General features: G+C 32.1%; 1 protein-coding gene across 1 annotated transcript in view; it reads left to right on the top strand.

Annotated features, from left to right (window-relative positions):
- The first annotated feature begins 252 nt into the window (after nucleotides 1-252).
- Nucleotides 253-20,381, top strand: part of LOC127841178 (chloride channel protein 2-like) — a 113,878-nt gene continuing 93,749 nt past the window's right edge. Inside the window, exon 1 of the mRNA XM_052369824.1 lies at nucleotides 253-462. The gene's annotated coding sequence lies outside the window, so the exon portion shown is untranslated. The remainder of the gene's footprint in view (nucleotides 463-20,381) is intronic.

The raw sequence follows: 20,381 nt of genomic DNA, 5'->3' as shown, positions 1-20,381 counted from the left end.
GTATTATTGTGGACACCAACTACATTAAACACGTATAGAACTGAATGTTATTTTGACATATGCAAATTGTTTTTGTTTGCTTCTGCCTTATGGAATTTAAAATATGGATTATGACATTTTGTCGAGAAATATTGAAGTACATTGTCGATATATGCGTTGATGTCATTTTAATGTGCATCGAAAAGCACGCACTTATTTTTTTATGAAATGTGACAATTACTCGAAAGACAGAGGCTGTATGTATATTTATTTATATCATTTAATTGTGACTCTAGGTAACGTAAAATGGTAAATGTGACTGTTCAACGGAAAACACACAGGCTTCAATGTGAAGTGATGTCTCGGTCGACAACAAGTGGGACATTTAAACTGACTGTGCGCTAGAATACATGCAGCATGTAGCGCAAAAAACTCGAGGGTCTTGTCCTGGATATACAGGCTGCGGAAATATTAAGTCGCGAGGTAAATTCACCATCATCATAATCATCATTATCATCACCACCACCACCACCACCAAAATCATCATCAACCTCCTCCTCCTGTTCATCATCATTACCATCATCATAATTATCATTATCATCATCATCATCATCATCATCATCATCATCATCATCATCATCATCATCATCATCATCATCATCATCATCATCATCATCATCTTCATCATCTTCATCATCATTTTCATCATCATCATCATCAGCAGCAGCAGCAGCAGCACCGTCATCGTCACCATCATCATCGTCAACATCATCATCATCATGGCATGTCTTTTACAGGTCTATGTTTAGGGTAATGAGCACAGTTCAATGTCAGTACTTTGCCATGGTATGTCCTGTACAGTTCTAAGTTTAGGGTAATGGACAAAATTTAATGTCAATACTTTTCCCTGACCATTTTTTGCCCAAAATATATTTTTGTTAAATAACAATATTCAGAATATACACTTAATTAAAAAATCATTAAATTTGCACATTCACTAACTAAAAACTTGCCATGTATAGTATTTGCTCATGTTACGACTTGCAAATCAAGGCATCGATAATTATAAAATACAGGACGTAATATCGCTCACCTGTAGAATAGGGAAACGACAGGTTTCGAACGCAACACTGTTTGTAAAGAACCACAATATATTGTGAAGACGACATTATGTTACGTATAAGCCCTTGAGTTCAAACATTAGTTACATGTACACACAATTGCAGTTCTGATTTCCCAACCATATAAAAAGATGTGTAATGTGACAAAGTAGTCACATATGTTAACCTTTGGCAAATCCTTCATTCAAGAAGAAAAACACATATATCATCAATACTACAAAAGATACATAGGGGTTAATAGTTTATCTAAATAACTTACCTGTACTTTGCCTTTATGCACGTGTGAACTGTACCATCTGATAAATATTAATTATAATAGTTCGCGCTGTAAGGACAGTGCCTGTTTGTTTTGTCAGGGTTAGGTAGCGGATGGGATTGTTTTTCCTATAACTTAATTGATGTCAATTGGATCCAACCGTACATTGTCATACAAAGTATTTATTTACAGGTGTTCCTCTGAACCTGTGTTTGATGTTGTATATGGCCTCTCAATGTTTATTCTGCAACATTATAATATGTAGATTTTTATTTTGGTATAACAATACTTATCTTATCTCGTCAATAGTTTTTCGTTTCAATATATAAGGTATGCTAGATTCTGTGTAAAACTTCTCAGCCCAGATTTTGACCATATATTTTATTGGAACATATATGTTTACGGATTCACTCATGAAATCGAAAATATGTATGGCAGAACATTATAAGTAACTAAAAAATAAATATTTAAAACAAATTTAGGTTGCATTATTCAATACGTTGTGGTTTTGTACACGTTTTTGTTAAAGTTAAGATAATGTAACGGTCACAAAACAGTTCACCCACACCTAAGGCGATAAAAATGTTTATTCAAGACGCGTAATGTGAACAATTAAGCAAAGATGTACTGCACGATGTTACATGGCAAATATAACAGCTATTTGCTTTGCTGTGTTAAAAAGTTTTAAAAAAAGCAATTTGATTATTTAAGTCACGATAAATGTGTGACCTATATGTAAGGTCAGCCTTGACCCTTGTGACATGACTGAACAATCATTTTAGATGACCACTATATGATGATACATACCAAATATCAAAACTCTGTGACTTGCGGTTTCAGACAATATTTAGGTATTTACAATATAAATCAATATAAATCATGTAATCCCTAAGGCATGGTCAATTATAACTCCAGGGGCAAACTTTGGAAAGGACCTCTTTATGATGTTGCATACCAAAAAGCAAAACTATGTATGGATTTTTAAAAATGTTGTTCGTGTTATGTTATAATTTCAATGATAAACAGATCGGATAAGTCGTTTAAGTCGTATAATGTATCATAAAGTAAAAACAACAATCAACTTCTTACATGTTTACCTATAAATATACACACAATTATCAATTATAAATTATTAATTACCAGTGCATTTAAGAGTTAAGAAAATTTCAGATCATTTGATCGTTTTTAAAACTCGTTGCGATTTGCAACGAAAACAGATTAACATAAATCCTCAGTTATACATATTGTCAGTAGACGTGTGATGTTAGGAGACATCGCTTTTCGCTTATGTGAACGAGCATAACATTTAGATATCATTCACTGATTTATACTGCACATTACAGTGGTCGCTTGAAAAAAACAACAGATGTTTGCTATGTAGATTGCGAATAAAGAAACATCCTTAGAGCAGCTAGATCATAATTCAAGCCAAACATGTACAGCTCTGGAAAAGCATACTGGGAATATTTTCAGCGATCGCAGCTTTATAAAACAATTGTCACTAAGTTGATGGGTAATCTGATTTATTACATTTTTTCAAAAATCATCGTACATATGTGTTATTACAATAATAAGTGCGTGTTGTTAAGGTTTTTATAGACAGTAAACGGATTAATTTGCGGCAATATGCAAATGTCTTACTGAGCATGTACCCTAAATATAAGTAATCTTAAACCGATTATGTTCTTCTTTCTTAATTATGTGTTTTCTTAAAGTACTATAATGCCAACTTAATGTGAGTTTACATTGACTTTTGATATTTAACTCAAGCAATGTTGGTAGATACAAATAATATCTCATGAATTACCAAAAAAGGCGTATTTAATTCAAATACATGTGTTTCGAAATACAGATGCATTAATATAGAACCATAATATGCACATTTATCAAAGTAGACATGTGTATAAATCTTAACAATGTTTGGATTAAAATGTTAAATGTGAACATCTGCTTACGAAATGCAGTTATCAACTGTTGCATATATCAAAGAATATTTCTCTTTAAGAGCGATATCTGTCCTTTGCGTCACATGTGAAGAAGAACGTGTTTGCATATTATTGTTTATGTACTGTTTTGTTAATATGTATTGACAATACAATTAATATCAGGCGAAATGTTGCATATGTGCCCTTCTCCTGCACGGTTATGTGTATGAAGAATTGATACTCTATCCTGCTTGCAGATAGAACAGGATACAAATAATTCGTATGTTAAGCCTCTTTGACATGAATTGTATATAATTGTGTTGCTAGTATTCAGCACTAAAAACAACAGATTTGCTTGACATTGTGTCAGGGGCATTACCCAGGAGGGATGGGAATAAAAATTTGACATTACGTCCAGTTTTTAGTTAGATATTGACGGGCGTATCTTTTGAAAAATGACACTCTTAAACCACTAATATTGAATGTTAACCCCGTCCCGGCCGCGAAAGATTTTCACGGGCGAAAAATAATTATAATAATAAAAATAAACATTTTACATGCAATTATTTTTTTATATTCAAACACGTGAATATTGTATTTAACATAATAAATAAATCCTCATTAAAAGGTCATTATCATATGAACATATCCCAATCAACCATCTTTCCCAGAACGAGCCTCATTTGTGAGCTTCCAATGTACCACATCTGTCTGCAATTAATGAGCCGATCTGATAGGCATTTATAAATACCAAGTTTTTACAGACAGGATAAGAAAAATAGTCTCGGACTTTAAAAAGACGATTTGAACAGTAATTTTAAATAAAAGTCTATATAAATCGTTTACATGGAAGCTTTGGATGCAGAGGTCTTAGGCTTGAAGCTATGTTTTTCTTGAATATGGATGTTTAAATATGTTATTCGTCGCTATTATGTTCATTAAGTTTTCAATGGCAAACAGATCGCAATCAGTGGTATAATGTATCAAAAGGTTAAAAAATAGTCAACTTCTTATATGTTTACTAATAGAAATATAAAGTAAACACAATTATCAATAATTAATAACAAATTATCAGAGCATTTAAGAGTTAGGCAAATTTAAGATCATAAGATTGTTTTCTTATAACTCTTTGCGATTCGCACCGAAAAAATATAAATATTAAAACTTCATTATGCACATTGACAGTAAACCGGTTGGTTGTAAAAAGACATCAATGTTCGCTTGTGAGCACGAACATAACATTTATAAATCATTGAATGATCTATACCGCACGTAACAGTGGTCGCTTGTAAAATACAGGTGTGCATTGCGAGTATAGAATCATCCTTAAAGTAGCTAGATCGTCATTGAAGTCAAACATATACAGCTCTGGGAAAGCATACAAGGAATATTTTCAGGAAACTCAGCTTTATAAAACAATTGTCACTGAATTGATGATTCATCTGATTTATAACATTTTTATCAAAAATCATCGTACAGATGTGTTATTACAATTATTATTACGTTTTTTTCAGGTTTTGTTACACAGTATACGGTATCAAGTATTATGCAAATGTCTAACTAATGAATGTGTCCTTAACATAAGTTATCTTTAAACCATTATAAACCCTATCTTATTAATGTGTATTTTTAAAGTAATAATGTCAACTTACTGTGAGTTTATGTTGCTTTTCATGCTCAATCCAAGCAATGTTGTTTTGTTTTGCTCTTTTGTGTTGATAAACAAATGGAAAGGTTTCGTACTATTGGACTGGGACACTCTTCCACCACAAGGAAATGTCTGTATACACGGATGTATTCAGAAATGTGATTGCTTAGTCAATTGCCATATATCGTTTTGTATCAAAGACTTTCCGATAACCAATAAACATTTTTCCGGCCGGCAGGACCATTAGTCCCTTATTCGAGACAAGTGAACGGCCTTTAATTTGCTTGTGTAGTGTTCATTATCTTCTAAGCTTACAATAAATTTCCAAACATACGGTCAATGGGCCCGTAATATTAAATATCGCACGACACATTAAAGCCACGATACTATTATAAGACATCACACGACCCATTTAAGCCACAATGACATTTGTTAAACATTACATGACACATTAAAGTTACAATAACATTGATTAAACATCGTTCGACACATTTGAATAAATCAAAAGTATTAAAGTTTCAAACATCAACATCTGTTAACGTAATGCAGCCATCGAATGATGCGTAAGTACATAAAACATCTTAGAACCATTCTCTTTATATTCGATGCCTTCCCTATGCGAAGAGCTCATGTGATGAAGAACGTTTGTGCATATTATTGTTAAATGTTTCTGTGATTTTATATTAATGAGAATAGACAATACTATTGATATAAGGCGGAGTCAAGCACATTTTCCCTTCTCTCTCACAGTTTTGGGTATGAAGAAATGATACTCTGTCCTGCTTGAAAAAATAGAACAGGATCCAAATAATTTGTATGCTAAGCCTTTTTTACATATTTTTTTAATTTTTGTTGCTAGTATTCAGCGCTAAAACAACAGGATGTGTTTGACGTAGTGTCAGAAGCAATACTCATAAGGAGGAATAATAATTGGACATTTCGTCCAATCTTTAGTTAGAAATCTTTGTAAAATTGCAGTCTTAAACCACTACTTTTGGTTTTCGTCCGCCCGTGAAAAAGTTTCACGGGAGCCACATTATTATAATTATAAAATAAACATTTTACATTTCATTCAAAAACGTGATTAGCGTTTTTTGCATTATTAATAAATCCTCATTAAAAGGTGATATTATTTTGGCGAATATAGATTAGGCCGTTAATATGCCTCTCTAACCAAAGATATATGAACTTAATATGAAAATCATGAACATGTCCCAAATCTCCCAGTTTTCTCAGAAAGAGCCTTTATTGTTGGTGTCATTCCAATGTACCACATGCCAACAACAAATGAACCTTTCTGATAGGCATTGATAAATACCAAGTGTTTACAGACAGGATAACATTGACAATTAATTTATCTCGATTTTAAATTAAAACTAATGACTTGATACCGAACTGTATGAAATCTTGCTTAATACTTTCATGTAGATAATTATGATCAGATTAGGTCAGCAAGTTCATAGCTAATTGATTAAACGTCCTGTGAAATCTTGGCTTAATGAATTTAGGTTAAGTGTCGTTTAAGATTAGCCTGTACAATCCGCATTATGAAATTTTCCGATATTAAAAGATCTCTTTGTAACAAAAGTCGAGTCAAGGCGGAAAGTGTCGTCCGAAGATCTCTTTGTAACAAAAGTCGAGTCAAGGCGGAAAGTGTCGTCCGAAGATCTCTTTGTAACAAAAGTCGAGTCAAGGCGGAAAGTGTCGTCCGAAGATCGCTTTGTAACAAAAGTCCAGTCAAGGCGGAAAGTGTCGTCCGAAGATCTCTTTGTAACAAAAGTCCAGTCAAGGCGGAAAGTGTCGTCCGAAGATCTCTTTGTAACAAAAGTCCAGTCAAGGCGGAAAGTGTCGTCCGAAGATCTCTTTGTAACAAAAGTCCAGTCAAGGCGGAAAGTGTCGTCCGAAGATCTCTTTGTAACAAAAGTCCGGTCAAGGCGGAAAGTGTCGTCCGAAGATCTCTTTGTAACAAAAGTCCAGTCAAGGCGGAAAGTGTCGTCCGAAGATCTCTTTGTAACAAAAGTCCAGTCAAGGCGGAAAGTGTCGTCCGGAGATCTCTTTGTAACAAAAGTCCTGTCAAGGCGGAAAGTGTCGTCCGTGGACTGCTAAGGCTCATCGTCGTCGACACTTAACGCTATCGCATTTGAACCGGTTTTCACAGAACGTGGGTCACTCTTTAATTGATGATTGGACAACTGAGAATATAACTTTTCAGAATTGTTTTTTTATAATTTTAGAAATGTTATAACCAATAAAAATATATATTAAGTTTTAGTCTCAATAATTATAATTTTAATAATTAATTAAAATTGATATATTAAACATTTCATGTAACTTAATTTAAACGCATGCGTGTTAAAACGTGTATGAGTGTTAAGATACATATACATGAATAGTTGTAAAAAAGTAGGTAAGGTTATATATATACATGTAGTATGGGCGTAAACGTATATATAAATGTTTAGTTGTAAACGAGTAGATAACGTTATATACAAATGTGTATATACTCTGTCCATATAAACACATATTGTGTAGCAAAACATATTTAACTGTCATTGGTTAAACCTATCACGTAGAAAGTTAACAGTACGTGAGAAATATCACCAATGTTTATACTCTGGTTGTAAGTTGTTGTCTGAACCAAATTGAAGCACGCTGTATCGAACATGTTTTAAATTGATCATGCAAGTATATTATACGAATACAAATAATACGAACTGAGAGTTTGAAATTACTTCAAAATTATCGAAAAACGCTTATTAAAAAAGTGCTTGCTGTATACACCTAATTATTTTAAAAAAGAAGCGCGAATATAATAGTATGATGTGGCACTTTGATAAGGTAACACTTTTTTTCACAGCACATCAGTTATTTTGTGTTTTTGCATTGTTTTACTCTTAAGCATATTCAGAATTGTCGTTTAATGTTGTTTTGCATTTTTACAACTTGTTTGCGACATCCACGTAGTATTGTAAATGAATCTACTATTTTTGAAATTTGTAAGAGGATACAGACATACTGCTGTTGTTGTTGTTTTGTTGCTGTAATTTTTTAAGGATATAAAAAAATGCATGCTGTTGTTTGTTTTATAATATTTCTGTAACAGTAAATATTCAAAATGCTACCATAAGAAACTAAAAATGTTTAAATTTTGTATACTCTAAATTTAAATATAATTAGGCTTAAATATAAATAAATTGTTTACTTATACGAAAAACTCAAATTAACTACCCTTCAATTACATTGATACTAATGCAACACAATAATTAATTTAAATCAAAAGCAAAAAGTAAAATGAGCACTATAAAATATAACAGATACATGCCTAAATTATTATTACACAGTTGGTACAACTATTTTATCTCTATAAATAGGGTGATACTTTACATGCGGCGTAGCCATAATGTAACATTTATTGTTAGAAACTTATGTTATGTATTAAAAACATCAAGCGCTCTAAAAATGCGCACTAATATACCATTGTAATAAAATGCACTATAATATATGATAAAGTTTATCAAGAACAACGATGTTAAAAAACCTGATGTTGTATGTTTATAATATGTCTGTAACAGCAAATATTCAAAGTACTTTCATATTTTTTATATTAATTAAATTTAATTTGAAATCTAGATTTAATTATAAATAAATTGTTTTCTTATACGAACATTCAAATTAACTACCTTTCTTTTACATGATTATTAGTGCAACAATATATGTAATTTACGTTATGTAAATTAAAACATTGCATAGCGTTAAATGAGGCTTATAAAACATAAAATTTACATGCCTTAATTATAAACTATCAAGAAAACTCTAACTACCTATACATTTTTTTCTTGGAATAAAACAATTAGAGCAAACAATGTTACAAAAATCCCTACCAAGAAAATTGTGTGAAAATAGGTAAAGATAGGCATGCATTTTAGCAGAACACGTTATGATCTCTTTGTCCACTTTTGTTTTTCGCATTTTGTCATGGACAAAGGGATACTTAAAACGTGTATGAATAGTAGTTTTCTATTGTTGTTCTATTTGTCACATTTATCGTGTTTATTTTGTGTATTAACGTTCCTTTTCTACGTTATCACTTTGTTTTTTTTTTGTTTTTTACTTTTTGATACAAATCTTTTCTACATCCATCTCATATTAATATTGAACTACCTCAAATAATTTGCAAACATTTCATGTGTAATTTTAAACATGACATTTTGCACTAGTAAATAATGTTTTTACACAATAAGACGATCTACGTTTTAACGACCACAATACAAAATGATTTCTTTCTATCTCAATATAAAAACGCAATATGCGTTCACACAACAATTGTTTTGCCATAAAAACTATGCACACTATATAAACAATCATCGATGGAATCCTTAATATCAACAGTTAATGTTCGCGGTTTAAGCAATAAAAACAAAAGATTACACATTTTTGAATGGCTTAAAGGTTTAAATCACTCAATATACATGCTACAGGAGACCCACTTATCGAAAGATAATTTTGAAAAATGGAAACATGATTGGCCCGGGAAATTCGTTTATAGTGGAAATAAAACAAACAGCGAAGGGGTTGGGTTTTTTTATTTATCCTAAAAGCAATATAGAAATTAATCAAAGCACAGAAATTATAGTGGGTCGATTACTTTCTGCCGATATTAAAATTCAAAATAAAATTATCACATTAATTAACGTTTACGGACCAAATTCTGACGACATAACACTTTTTAATACACTACAAAATTACCTACTCATGCATAATGAAAAATCATACATCGTAGGTGGAGACTTTAATACTGTCTTGAACACAAATAAAGATAAGAAGAATGGAAGTAATAAAACACACCCCAAATGCAGAAATATTCTTCTAAATATAATATCGACATGTGAACTAACAGATATTTGGAGAACTAAACACCCAGAAAAATTACAATATACCTGGCATTCAAATACAAAACCACCAATACATTGTAGACTTGATTATTTCCTGATATCTGAAAACGTATGTAACTTAATCAATATATGTAGCATAAAACCTGGATATAAAACCGACCATTCTCTAGTATATTTATCAATCAACGAATCTCTTTTAGGAAAAGGCCCAGGTTATTTCAAATTAAACAACTCTATTTTATTAGATATTGAATATCAAGAAAAAATTAACATAAGTATAAACGATGTGGTAAATGCTAACCCAGACTCCAATCCAAATACAATTTGGGAAATTATAAAAGGTACTGTACGAAATGAAACTATTAAATATACGTCCTACAAAAAGAAACAAACCCAAATAGAAGAAAACACATTGGAAGAGGAGATTCGCCTGATCGAAAAACAAATGGTTTGCAATAATAATAATAACAATAATAATAATAATAACAATAATAATAATAATAATAATAATAATAATAATAATAATAATAATAATAATAATAATAATAATAATAACAATAACGACGAGCTTTCAGAATTAATCAAACAAAAACAACTGAAACTAGAACAAATTTATGAAACAAAAATAAATGGTTCAATACTTAGAGCTAAAGCTATCAAAATAGAAAACAATGAACATACTACAGCCTATTTTGCAAACCTAGAGAAGGGAAATGCCGAAAGAAAAGCAATTAATACACTTCTCGAAAATGGTAAATCACTTAAAACAAAAGATGAAATCATGGCAGCCGAAGTAAGATACTATAAAAACCTATTTAAAAATGATTTACCAGAAGAAAAAGATGAAAACAACATTTTTTTCAGCACTGAAATTAAAACATTAACCAACGAAAGCAAACAATTGTGTAAAGGAAAACTTAACAAATATGAATGCGGAATTGCACTGTTAGAAATGAGTAACAACAAAAGCCCAGGTTCAGATGGCCTAACAGTCGAGTTTTATAAAATGTTTTGGAACACGCTGAAGCCCTATTTTATAAATTCAATAAATTATTCGTTTGGTAAAGGCGAACTTACTGAGTTGCAAAAACAAAGTATTATCACACTTCTACCTAAACCAGGATAAAATTTAGATTATCTCGCAAACTGGAGACCTATAAGTTAATCAAATACTGACTATAAAATTGCTACAAAAACCATCGCGAACCGAATTAAAAAATGCCTACCTGAAATTATATCCTTTGACCAAACCGGATTTATGAAAAATCGATACATTGGAGAAAATGTCCGTTTGATATTTGATGTAATAGAACACTTAAATGTAAAACAAAAACCTGGACTGTTATTTTTTGCAGATTTTGAAAAAGCTTTTGATAGCTTTAACCATTCATTTATACTAAAATGTCTTAAGAAATTGAATTTTGGGTCAAGCCTGATTAAATGGGTGGAAGTATTTTACACAAACATAAAAAGTCTAATCATAACAATGGGCATCTTTCAGATAGTTTTGAAATAAAAAAAGGAGTCAGACAAGGCTGTCCATTATCATTCACATTATTTATTATATGCTTGCAACTATTGTCAAACTATATTGAGCAAAATAGCAAAATTAAAGGCATAAATGTATTGGGAAAAGAAATAAAACAAATCTTCTTCGCCGATGACGCAACTTTTTTCATCAATGGATGCGAGCAATCATTTAGAGCATTGGTGGAAACCCTAAATGAATTCAAAAAGATATCAGGCCTTAACCTTAATACCGCGAAATCAACAATATTACGAATTGGATCCTTGAACAAAACCAACATCAAGTTCTGCAATGAAAGACCTTTTATTTGGACATCTCAAGAAGCAAAAACTTTAGGAATTACTTTTTGTAACCAAAGTGAGTTGAATGTACAAAATAATCTAATCCCAAAGCTAAATGAGTTTAACACATGTTTAAAACAATGGCAACACAGGAAACTTACCTTAATGGGCAAAATTACTGTCATTAAAACTTTTGCGTTGCCAAAATTAATCTGCCCATTTTCAGTTTTACCGAATCCATCGAGCTCAATACTGAATAGTATAACAAACAGTATATTTAACTTTATATGGGACAACAAGCCGGACAAAATTAAACGAAAACCTTTATATAAAAAGTATGAAAGTGGTGGTTTAAACCTTACAAACGTTAATAAATTATTAACTTCAATAAAAAAGTAGCTGGATAAAAAGATATTTAGACTCAGAAAACTGTGGTAAATGGAAACTTTTATGGGACTTGATATTAAATAAATATGGAAACGAACTAATTTTTGAAAGCGAACTTAGTGAAAAAAACTATAACAGAAATAAGCGGAGGTAACACTTTTTTTCCACGACGTCATTACATCGTGGTCTGCAGCAAATACAATATACAAGTCACGACATTCACAAAAACGCATCAAAAAGGAAATAATATGGAATAACAAGTCAATAACAGCAAACGGAAAAACATTATTTTATCGCGATTGGTATGACAGAGGGATAAAATACATATACCAACTTTTTGACTTTAGAAATAAAACCATGTATAATTTTGAAAACATTAAATACCTCTACGACATCAATAACAATGACTTTATGAAAATCAATACCCTAATCACATCAATCCCAACAGAATATAAAACTGAAGAAAGCATTCATGACCTCGATATCATTCAACCAGACGAAACGTTGTCAAAAGCAATAATCAAAACAAAATACCCTAATAAATTCATATACAATATTCAGTTACAAAACGAGGACAATGACATTCTTGAAAACAAATGGAACACTTATTTTACCGATATAGACTCAACAACTTGGAAAAAAATCCATATTGTTCCCCACATTTCAACCATCGACATGTCTTTACGCAGCTTTCAATATGAATTTATCATGCGAATCGTCCCCACAAACACATATCTTTTTAAATGCAAACTTAGCAACAGCACATTATGTGATTTCTGTCAATCACATATTGACACAATAGACCACTTATTTTGGGAGTGCCAACACATTCAAATAATATGGAAAAAGATGGAAACGTTTCTTGCCAGTAAAAACATCTTAATTGAAATAAATAAAACTCATGCTTTCTTTGGATGTACTGAGAAAAAACTACACTCTGATGTATTTAACTTTATTGTGATACTATTAAAATCTTTTATATTTAAAATGAAATACAAAAAATGCATACCAACCTTTCCTCACTTTATTGAATACATAAATACGAGAATAAACATTGAATCTGAGATTGCCCTTGTAAAAAATAAATATGAACAACACCAAAAAAAATGGATTCAATTTAGGTGATTCATACATTCTACAAACCACAAATAATGCTACCCAGACAAATTTTATGGCAAAACAATTTAATTAAAAAAAAATCCTTCTAAAAACAAAAACAAATACTTACAACAATTCCATTGAAACAAGTCTTGTTGTAAAATATTTTCTTTACTTTTTCTAGATACAAAACCTCTATGTTTAGTGAATATAAATTATTAGTTTTATGTTTTTGCTATAAATCACAAAGCTCTTTATATAACATTGGCAATGTAAACAATTTTTAAAATATAATCACGCATACGCTAAATATTTGATATGTTATAGTTCAAAATGTACATTATTATCATACACTTTCTTATGTTTTTCCGTATTCTAGTAATTATGGATGTAAACTACAATGTAATGAAATGTGAAAAATAAATGAGAAAAAAAAACAATAAATGCAATATACAGTACCGAACAACACGATTGAAATCGTTCAGAAATAGAACAATTACATGCGTTACGAGAATCTGTGGGTTACGCTCTGTGAAAATGGGTTTTAATGCATGCATAAAGTGTCGTCGCAGTCTACACAGGCTAATCAAGAACGACATTTTCCGCCTCTGACAGTTTTCGTTTAAAGAAAGTATCTTCTTATCGAAAATCTATTATAAGCCACAATTGTCGACCCCGATAAGCCTGTGCAAGCTGAACTGGCTAATCTGGGACGGCATTTTACCCACATGCATTAGTCCCAGTTTTTTTAGAAAAATACTAATTTAATTCACCATCCACTGCTAGTTGGCTATATGTGTCACATTTACATAGAAAAAGTTGTAGGTTTAACACCTAAAATACAATAAAATATAGAAAAACATCATCGTGCGAGTATTTTTTGTTGCAAGTACGAATAAATCAGCTGTTAAATCATGTATGATTTTAGATACGTGCGTGTGCGTTTAAGTATCCGTTGTAATGAAACTTTTGAACATTACAATGTTTATTACTTCATAACGACGCTTTTTATGTATGTTGTGGTTCGTTTTGTATCGTACTTTGATAGTAAATTTGTATGTGGATTCTATCATGGCTTTACATGTTTTGTATTAATGATCGGGTGTTCACAATATTTTCGATGTATCGATTTGTCGCACCTTAAAATAATTGGCCATTTTTGTCAATTGTGAAAAATAGTCGTTTTGGTGTAAAACACCGGTTTCTTTCCGCTGAAACTATTTTCTGCCTACAAACAGTTTTCATTATGTACAGTTTTGCTTTTATAATTGACAATGATGTTTGAATATTGGATTTTGTTGTTAAGGACGATTATGTAATTTTCCCTGCTGGCACCCTTATGGACTCTTGCTGTGATCCTTTAAGACAATCTTACTATGATCCGTACGAGCTTTTTTATGGGAGTCACATTGACTCTCATGCATGGATCTTTAGGGCATTTCTTGTTGGGTCACATCCTCTTGCAGGGATCTATATGACCTTTCTTGTTGGGTCACATCCTCTACCAGGGATCTATATGGTCGTTCTTGTTGGGTCACATATGTTCTTTATTGCTGAGATACTTGTGGACGTTCTTTCTCAGCTCATAATGAGCCTTATTGTTAAGACCCATAAATATCAATTTGTGAACCCCATAAAGTCACGTGATCCTGCACTTTCTTACTGTTTCCTCGTGGACTTTCTTGCTGTGATCTTGTTTTAGAATGTATAAATTAACTTATATATAACGGGTAAGCGATATTTACTTTTAGTAACTGAAAAAGTCCAACACAATGAAAACTTAAAATTGTCTGGTATTCAGTTAAAATGATGATAGCATTTGATATATGCAAAAAAAAGTAACTGACAATGATATGTAAGTTAAAAAAATCCACAGTGAGAAGTTTAAATTCGTGAGCATACATGAGAGGCCACTTGGTAAAGTGCTTGACTATTCATGTTTGCCACTTTGCAACATGGTGTGCACGGTAGCTTTAGGAAAAAATATTCCGATACACTTTAAACATAATTCAAAGGGCATCGGAATATTATTTTTGCTTTTTATGTGTCGTATTTTAAAACAACACTCAACGCTGTATATGCTTGACCTATATACATATGAAGTATATATACTACAGTAAATAAAATAAAAGTCCGTGTATCATTACATTGAAGAATACAGAAATTTTAAGATCGTTAAGATTGTATTCTTGAAATTCGTTTCGATTTGCGACACAAATGATCAACATAAAACCTTCATTTTATCAGTAGACGTGTGTGTTGTTAGCAAACATGTATTTTCGCTTATGTGCACGAACAATAAATGTATAAATCATTTAATGATTTAAACTGCATATTGCAGTGGCCTACAATTATACAGATGTTTGCTATGTACATGGCGATTAAGAAACATCCTTAAAGTCGATAGTTCATATTTCAAGCCAAACTTGTTCACCTATAGGATTGCATACTTGGACATATGATAGTTGTTTTCATCGAAGTAAGCATTATATAAAAAAGCACCACATATTGAACATCTGATATATAAGATTATTTCATAATTATATTACTGTTGCGTTTTCACAAAAAGTCAAACGTTTTGTTCAGGGTTTGATATACAGTTCAGAATACGATATCATTTCATGTTTATGTGTTTTGTAAATATAGTATTCAAGTGTTTCAATATTTCCAAAATAAGTTACCTCTTAAAGTAGTGTTATGTCAGTTTTCATTAACTTTCATATTCAATCCAATCAATCTTCCTTTGTTCCGACTTTGTGTGCTGATCAACACAGGATTGGCTCAAATGTTGTTCAAATTGAAAGGTTTCTTACTATCGAAATGGTTCGCATTTCAACAACATAGCAATTCCTGTATACATGGATGCCTGAAGAAATTTAATTGCTTACTCAATTGCGATATATCGTGTTGTATCAAAGACTTTCCGGTAACCCAAAACGTGTTTCTGGCCGTCTGAATCTTTAGCCCCTCATTTGAGACAAGCGAACGGTATTTCATTGCGTTTATGTGGAACATGTCTTGAAAGCAAAAAATCGACTTTGAACTATAGTGGCAAGGAGCCCGACTAATTTATCATTGGATGGTATGATAAAATGTCGAAAGAAGCATAATTGCTCACAAAAACAACTATGATTAGATAAATAATATGTTTCCCTTGGTATTTTTAAATGGTACGTTTGGTATCTTTCTTTCTTTTTACGGATATGAGACGTGAATGCATACATGGTAACTAAAATGATATTTGATACGACAGCGCCAATGTTTGAAAACATCGCATGACAGATCTAGTGCCGCATATTCTTATAATTTCTTTAGCAAAAAATTCGTTCTTTACCACATCATTTTTCCATATTACCTGTCCACATTACTTAAAATAGTGTAACCTCGCTGCCCCAAGCTTGTTCTGCTGATGCAAGGATTTCTTTCTTTCGCCGCGCGCATTAATGATATTGCTCGTTATATTGTCGGAATACGCAACCCCGATTTGTCGCAATAACATTAAAGCATGTCCCACCGAACGTGATGATTTAAATGCTTAAGCATTTTTCGAGGTTTTATTTGTGTTAAATATCCGATAAAATAAAAGATGACAAATCGTGATGTCACGACTTCATTCGTTGTGATCGTAAAGATCTATGAACGTTTGATACGTGAATGGCCAAACGATACACGTGGAGTAATTTAATGACGATAATTTATTTTCGTCTTTAATAGTTTTACAGATGAATATTTGTCTGCTTTAGTGATCGTATATCAACGTTATGTAGGCAAAAAAAAATATCGCAAAATGTCATTGATGAAGAGATCGATGGCTTAGAATTTAAAACTTATGGAAGCGTATATGGTACACCCTTATGCTGTGATGATGTCAACATTCTATGACGTCATGATATGAACAAGATGTCATGGCGTAATAAATTACTCATCGTGTCGACTAAAACTATGATGGCAAGTCATTTTTACAAGAGCATGACGCCAAAAACCATGTTGATTTGTCGACTTAGATCATGTCGATCAAATATTTTTTCGGGAAAACCGGAAACATTTACGTCAAAACTTTAACTTAATGTCTTTATAGCGAGTAAAATTAAGGGGGGAAAAACCTACAAAACTATGACGACATAACATGTTATTTCACATTAAGTCGATATAAACTAATTCGTCATAACCATATTATTGGCGTGTACCATATAATATGACGACATGAAATGAAAAAGGTGTCATGGCGTAAAAAATAACTCATCGTGTCGACTAAAACTATGATGGCAAGTAATTTTCACGAGAGCATGACGCCAAAAATTAGGTTGATGTGTCGACTAAGATCATGTCGACCAAATATTTTTTCGGGAAAAGCCGGAAACTTTTACGTCGAGACTTTAACTTAATGTCGTTATGGCGAGTAAATTAAGTGGGAAAAAGCTACAAACCTATGTCGAACTACCTTCTTATTTCACAGTAAGACGATATAAATTAATCCGGCATGATCATATTATTGAGGTGTATCATATACGCTTCCGTAAAAAGTAGAATTTTTAAATTAAATAAACAATATGTACCAATCCACAAATGGATTATCACTTAATATGTCAACATCTGTCGGCGGAATGCAGTCATCAAATGATACGTAGTTTACATTAAAGATCCCTCAACATTTCTCTTTATATTAAGCGAGAGTTACCTCTCTTTTGCGAAGAAGTCACGAGAAGGAGAATGGGTTTGCATATTATTGCTTAATAGAAATATTAATATACAATACGTTTAAATATTATCAACCACTCAAATGAGGATTTTTATGTACCCAATTGAGATAAGAAAAGCCTCAGAGCATTACCATTAAAAATTTTTTTATATAGTTACAGCATCCACATGATTCGGAAATTATACGTCAGCGAAATAAAATCAATATAAGTGTTTTGTGAGTATTCAGAGCCAAACAATCCTTCACTATAACCACGAAAAACAATCTAAAAAAGTAAGAATCGGAAAATGCGATTTACAGCATGTTTGATATATCATAAAGAACCTTCGTTTAATTTTCGATGAAGGTGGATAATTATGACATAATCTTTGATATTTCTGCTTGAAAGGAACGGATTTTGGGGCCATTGGAAACTGATTGTTGAATTAAAACGTGAGAGACCTGATTAATACTAATTGATGTTGATATCGGCACAAATGACACAGATAAACGTATCATTGTGGACACTGAATGCATTAAACACGTACAGAACTGAATGTTTTTTATACATATGCAAATTGTTTTTGTTTGCTTCCGCCTCATGGAATTTAAAAAAAGAGATGGTGACATTGTGTCGAGGAATATGCAAGTAGATATATGCTTTGATGTCATATTAATGTGCATCGCAAAGCACGCACTTATTATGAAAGTTGGCCATTATAACAAAAAGACGCTCTGTGCATGTTCATTGATATCATTTAATTTTGAATCTAGAAAACGTAAAATGGTAAACGTGACTGTTCAACGGAAAACACGCAGGCTTAAATGTGAAGTGATGTCTCTGTGCACAAGTGGGACATTCAAACTGACTGTGCGCTAGAATACAGGCAACATGCATCGCAAGAAGCTGGAGGGTCTTGGGCTGGATATACAGGCTGAGGAAATTGAGTCGCGAGGTAAAGTCATCATCATCATCATCATCATCATCATCATCATCATCATCATCATCATCAGCATCATCATCATCATCATCATTCAGCATCATCATCATCAGCAGCATCACCATCATCATCATCATGATCATGATCATCACCACCACCACCACCACCACCATCATCATCATCATCATCGACATCATCTTCATCATTATTATTAACAACATACTCTTCTTCATTATTAACAACATACTCTTCATCATTATTAATAATATTCTCTGTACCATAGTCAGGTCTTTTCCACATGAATAATGCCAGTAGTACACAGGTCACATTAATAAAGCCTATTGGAGCAAGGTCAAGGTCACGATTCAAGGTCGAACATCATATAAGCCTTAACACTTTGTCCGCTATATAATTTAGCTCATCACGGATTGAATTCTAAATAACTTAAATAATTAAAATGATTGGCCAGAGGGTCGCTTTCAGGCCACGCGACCCTTAATCAAACGTCAAAGTCTTATTTCAAAGTGCAAATGTTCAAGTGAGGAATTCGAGCAAACCACATTGTCTGAGTATCAACTCGTTCATCATTGTTTGGTCTTTAGTTCGGAGGAATATTAACGCATAATACATTTTGGTCCAATGTTAATGTTAACATTTTATGTCAAATGTGTTGTATGCGAAATCAACAACACTTTATGCATTATGGATCGATTTCAAAAAGATTTGACGCAAGAGTTAAAGTGCGACACGAAAAAATCAGGTACATATACCAAAGACAAAGATCACAGATAAAGGTCAAATAAAAAAAAAACAACCGCTAATAGTTTGCAAAAGAAAATGATTTTGTCTAGCTTTATTCCATGTTCAAATATGGACAATATTTAATGTCAATAGTACGCAGGGTATGTTTAGGGTAATGGACAAAAATTAATGTCAATACTTTACCCAAACCATTTTTGCCCAGAAAGAATGTTTTTGTTAAATAACAATATTCAGAATATACACTAAATGAAAAAATCTTCAAATTTGCACATTCATTAACTCACAACCTGCCATGTATTGTATTTGCTCATGTTACGACTTGCAAATCAAAGCATCGATAATTATAAAATAGAGGGCGTAATATCGCTCAAAGTGGAAAAGGGAAACGACAAGTTTCGAACGCAACATTGTTTGTAAAGAACCACAATATAATGTGGAGAAGACATTATGTTAAGTATAAGCCCTTGAGTTCAAACATTATTTACATGTAAATACAATTGCAGTTCTGATTTCCCAACCATATATAAAGATGTGTAATGTGACGTAGTAGTCACACCTTTTAACCTTTGGTAAGTCCTGCATTCAAGAAGAACAACACATATAACATCAGTAGTACAAAGGGGTTAAAAGTTTATCTAAATAACTAACCTGTACTTTGCCTTTATGCACATGTGAACTGTACCATCTGATAAATATTAATCATAATAGTTCGCGCTGTAAGGAAAGTGCCTGTTTTTTGTCAGGGTTAGGCGGCAGATGGGCTTGTTTTTCCTATTAACTTAATTGATGTCAATTGGATCCAACCGTGCATTATCATACAAAGTATTTTTTTACAGACGTTCCTATGGACCTGTGTTTGATTTATAAATGGCCTCTCCATGTTTA

Source organism: Dreissena polymorpha, chromosome 8 (genome assembly GCF_020536995.1).
Source record: "Dreissena polymorpha isolate Duluth1 chromosome 8, UMN_Dpol_1.0, whole genome shotgun sequence".
In the NCBI taxonomy this organism is placed as follows: Eukaryota; Metazoa; Mollusca; class Bivalvia; order Myida; family Dreissenidae; genus Dreissena; species Dreissena polymorpha.
Note: the sequence above shows the minus strand (reverse complement) of the source record. Positions and strands in the feature narration are given on the sequence as shown.